General features: G+C 39.9%; 1 long non-coding RNA gene across 1 annotated transcript; it reads right to left on the bottom strand.

Moving 5' to 3' along the window:
* Positions 1 to 605: 605 nt before the first annotated feature.
* On the bottom strand, positions 606 to 2680 carry LOC309634958. Its single transcript, XR_014248529.1, has 2 exons — positions 2358 to 2680; positions 606 to 1668 (listed from the first exon to the last, which is right to left on the bottom strand). It is a non-coding gene; the product is annotated as an uncharacterized lncRNA (long non-coding RNA).
* Between the last annotated feature and the right edge of the window lie 2697 nt (positions 2681 to 5377).

Genomic DNA, 5377 nt, shown 5'->3' with positions numbered 1-5377 from the left:
AGAGATTAACAACAATAATAATAAAATACAACAATTATAACAACATACTGTAATAAAAGTTACATAAATGTGGTTTCTCTCTCAAATTATCTTATACAAATTTAATGCCTTTTCCATCTTAACTAAGCACTTACCACACACTGTGGCTGTAACTTTGGCAGATTGCAACAGCAAAACTAGCACAAATTTCTTCTTCACAATTTCACAAATAGAAGATTTGTTCTTACCATAGATCTTAGCGTTATCTTATGATTTCCTTCCTTTCTTATTAAATCAAGAACTTTCACCCTTTCACTTAAAGGAAGCATTTTATGGTTACTCTATGGCATATCCAAATTGCCAACATCACTACTCTTGCACTTTGGGGCTATCAAGTAAAGTAAGGGTTAATCAAACACAAGCACCCCAATACCACAACAGTCGATTTGATAACCGAGCCGGCTGCTAAGTGACTGAGGGTGAGATATGCTGGACAAAGTGTTGCTTCCCATCCAGGGCAGGACGGAGCTGGAAGCCTCGAGATTTCATCACTTTATTCACAACAGCACACAATTTAAAATTTACGAATTGTTTATTTCTGGAATTTTCCATTTCATATTTTCAGACTGCAGTTGACCACAGGTAACTGAAACCTCAGAAAGTGTAACCTTGGGTAAGGGGGGGAACTACTGTACTATAAGAAAAAAGAAACACACACGCACACTGCATTTTTTTCCCCAAAGTTTCTTTCAGACATAGCAAAAATAAGGATCAGACAGAAAGAAAAATGTAGATTGTAAGTAAAAATGTTGTTTACTGCTGGACTACATAATCTTGGAATTATGGAAAATGAGTACTGGAAAGGACCTTTGGCAGTCTCTCACAATAAGGTTACATCCAGCAGCTGCAGCTTTTCACAGCTGGCAAAGCCCTGGTGTTTCCACGGGTGTCTCGCATAGGCATGGCAAATACTGTTAGTGCCCCCTTTACAGATAAGGAACTGAGGCTAATTAAAAATGCTGCAAAAACAGCATCATTGATTTCTGTATTGTTAAATTGGAATCATTTAGTTTCTTCTCTAGTCCAAGAAAACAGAAGAACAACTATATGCAAAGCTGCTTGAATAAGCTTTTAAATCCAAGGTATCTTAATTTCCAAAACCAGTGAAAGCCCTAAATGAATCTTGGGGTCTACAAAATATTTTAGAATTAGTTTGGTCATTATAATCTGCTTGAACCCAAGAGAATGCTAGAATTAAATTAAGGTTTAATTAATAATAGTTGAGGATTAGTGAAAAAGGTATTGAGCTGTAGTAGATCTTCAAGTCTTACTCTAAATTGAGACATCTTTTAAAAATGCAACACTTTGGAGGGAGGGGAAATTGGATGAAGGTAGTCAAAAGGTACAAACTTCCAATTATAAGATGAATAAGTACTAGGCATGTAATTTAATGTACAACATGATAAGTACAATTAACATTGCTGTGTGTTATATATGAAAGTTGAGAGTAAATCCTAAGAGTTCTCATCGCAAGGCAAAAAAATTTTTCTATTTCTTTAATTTTATATCTGTGTGAGATGATATTCACTAAACTTACTGTGGTCATCATTTCATGATATGTAAATCAAATCATTATGCTGTGCACCTTAAACTTACACAGTGCTGTATGTCAATTATACCTCAATAAACCTGGAAGAAAAAGAAAGCATACACTGGTTAGGATTATATTAATACGAATGATAAACATCAGTTATGAACACAGATCTCTGTTTCTGTAGCTATAAGATGGAAACAATAATGTTACCTACCAAATAAGTTGTAATAAGAATTAAATGAGACAGTTGAGTAGAAGAAAGACTTTTCATTCTAGTTATTAGGATGTAATACTCTGTCCATAAAATTAAAAGTTCCATTTAAAAAGAAAACATTATTATTGAGTGGAAGAGCTTGTGCAGTCTACCTCTGTTATCCACATCAGAGGGAAACATGGTTATTTGGACCAGGAAGCTCTGGCTGAGGCATCCTCACCCTAGCTTCCTCTTCTCAAATTGTGGATATCTGATTTAGCAGGAACTAAAGGTGTGCTACCAACTGCAAAAACAATTGCATTCATTTATTCACTAGTTTATTACAAGGTTGCTTGCTATGGGCCAGAACCTACGCTAGAAATAAATAAAAGGAGAAGATCTGTTCCTGCCCTTCAGGGGTCTCCCGGACTAGTAAGGGAAAGTCTAGGGAAGGGCACTGAAGGAAGGGACTGGATAATTATTGGGGCATTTATATAGGTTAGCTGACATACTCCTAATTACCGCCCTAGTCAAGTGGGTAATGTTATCCCCATTTTATAGCTGAGGCCCAGAGAATTTAGAGTAACTTACCCAAGGTCACACAGCATGTGAAAGAAGGAGAAATCAAACCCCCATATGTCTGATCGTCCCCTTTGCACCACCAATACTAAACCGTGTGATCTCACGGCCATGTAGTATCATGAGGGTAGCCTTTGGCAGCTGCTACCTGCCACTGACTGTCACTGAGCCCCGAGAAGTGTCACCCTCGGCTGTTCTGTTGATGTTGGAGCCCATCTTCTTTCTCTTGGGACACTCTGGAATGGGGGAGAGAGGCTCAGAGCGCCGTCCGGAAGGATTTGCCACGTCATTCCTCTCCAGCAGCTCTCAGGCATACCTGAGTGAAACCGAGGAATGTCTCATCTGTCTCCAGGAGAAGGAGTGTTCTTCTCACCAGCATACCTGCCAGCGTCACTGGGAGTAACTGTGAGAGTTTCCGAGAATATATTAAACAGGAGGCGGACAGCCCTTGTAACAGGGGAGCTGTGGGAGAGAGATTGCCTCGGGAACTGGGAGAGGTTGAGATAAAGCCAAGAGAAGAGAGGAGTCTTCTTCACTCAGAGCCATAGTAGGAGAGGGGAGCCACGGGTCAAGCGGAACACGGTTCAAATGAGCATTATGGTAAGAGAAATACACTGGTACCAGCTTCAGCCACAGGCCCAGCGCCAATGCACGGAGAATAGAAGTATGAGGATAAGCCAAGGTTGGTGACTCAGCAATGACAAGAATTAGGGCCTTGGGAGCTGAAGAAAGTAGGATTCTTCAAGACAGGCTGACAGTTGCTTCTTCTCAATCCCCAAATCCAAAATGCTCTGAAAACTGACATTTTGGGGTGGCAAAACCTGTCCTGAATTGACATAAGGCTGTCTGTAATCTTGGTTCATCCGTCTTAATGTGAATGTTCATAGTTTTGCTGTAGAAATATCCATTTGTTTTATTACGGGCTATGCTGGTGGTATTAACGAATGTAGAGGATAGGAATATATTACATTTCTTAAAAACCTGAATTCCAAAGCCTGAATTCCAAAACACATCTGTTCCCAAGGGTTTCAGATAGGTGACTGTGTGTCCTGCCCTACTTCCACATTATCTCATTTAATCCTTACATAACTCTTGAGAGGAAATTATTATTTTCCCCATTTTATAGATGAAAAAAATTGGATAGGGAGGCATTTATTTGACCAAGGTCATGCAACCAATAGAAAGTAACCGATCGAGGACTGAACCCCACGCATTGAAGCCCAGCTCTGTGCGCATGCCTGCGCCGTGCAATGTGCTGTCGGGGACTGTAGGGTGGCCAGCAGTGGCTCCTGGGGAGGGGACTCAGAGATGCTGTCACCTTCTCCTGCTAAAACCTGTCCCTGACGCTGACACCTCCAACAATTGTTTTGGTTTTTATAAAAAAGAAGCAACTGCTGGGCTAGAACCTCCTGTCAGCATGAACTTCTAGAAAGTGCTGAGTAAGAGTGAAATAGGATCTTTTTTAACTCTCATGTCCTTCAGCTACACTAGAGGACCTGTATCTAGGACAGTAGTTTTGGGGCTTTAAGGGGTCTCAGGTTCCTTTGAGAAGCTGATGAAAGCTATGAACTTTCTCCACAGGATATTGCACATGCAGCTCCACTGAGTAAATTCTTCATCTTGTTTCAGGGGAGCGTATCCACGAATCCATCCAGATTAAGAATCTCTGTTCCCAGCTTTTAGAGGATTAGTAAAGTTTCCATGAAAAAAATTATAGCAAAATTCAACTTTAAAGAGTGAAGATCGTTTTAATTAATATAATTCAGTGACTCAGTTAAGATGTAATTTCTGTAGAAGCCTAGAATTCTCTGGCCAAAGTGTGTGTGTGTGTGTGTGTGTGTGTGTGTGTGTGTGTGTGTGTTAGGGTGTTAAGAGGAAAGATTGGGTGGGGTTGAGTCCTCTGACTTCTCAAGTAAATTACCCATACAGGTATTGTTAAAGGCTTACAGTTCTGTTGCCTTCTCTGCTCATATAAACAACCAAATGGTCCTGAAAGCAGGGATTGCAATAGAGGTGACTTTCAGTTCAAGGATCTTGTAATTATCTTTGGTCTGTATGAGCTTGGAGACTTTGGTTCTCCTGGGCAGATTGCTTTCCACCATCTGCAATACTAAAACTTGGAAACCACTGTCAACGCCCAACCATAAAGAATCTCCAGCTGACATCGTAACTTTATAGTTTATTTTCCCTCTTGCTGTTTTGATTTACTAGGATTCTAAGCCCAAAACTAAATGTTTCCTAGTCATTTATATCTCTGGTTTGATAGTGATGATAACCTAGTCCCAAGAGTATAAAACTGGGAATGATGAATAGAAGAAGGGTGTTTGTTCATCACTAGCTGGTGCAGAAGACAACTCCTCAGAAATTCAGGAACTGGATGATGGCAGATTTTGTTTTTTACATCATTACCTTTATGACAGTTCTGTCACTCCACACCGAGTGCAATATTTTCGAGCTGGTTTTTCTCTAACGAGAGTATCCGTGGCTCATGACACTGGGCTGAGCTGTGTTTCTGATTTGTGCGTTTGTAATTGGTAGAAACTGGCGGTGCGTGCATTTTGATGTGAAGTTAAAAAAAGACATGTTCAGATGAGGAAAACACTTGTATGTTCCTCATTTCCCACATGTTAATAGATAAGATTAAATGATAAATGCAGATTAGCAAAAATGGTTACATTCTTAGACCCTGGAGTTAATCCAACCCGGGTTTGGGTTTCGAATCCATCACTTATCAGCTAAATGACTGTCGACAGTTATTTCTCTCTATGCCTCATTTTCTGTAAAAATGGTATTAAAAGTGGTATTTCCCTCTAGAGATGTTTTAGGGATTAATTGAGATAATGCATGTAAAGTACTTAGCACACTGTCTTTTTCAACACATGTCAGCTAATGTTATCGCACAGGATAATAATGATTTCCCAACTCTGTTCTCCTACAAGAACTCTCTCTGGCATTATTTGGACTTAAATACAACTGGGTCCCCAGATGTGCCAAGATGTATATTTATTTGGTCTTTCTCCCAGCTCTGAGTT

Source organism: Balaenoptera borealis, assembly GCF_965194805.1.
Source record: "Balaenoptera borealis genome assembly, chromosome: 9".
Classification (NCBI taxonomy): domain Eukaryota; kingdom Metazoa; phylum Chordata; class Mammalia; order Artiodactyla; family Balaenopteridae; genus Balaenoptera; species Balaenoptera borealis.
This window is presented reverse-complemented; position numbering and strand designations above follow the sequence as displayed.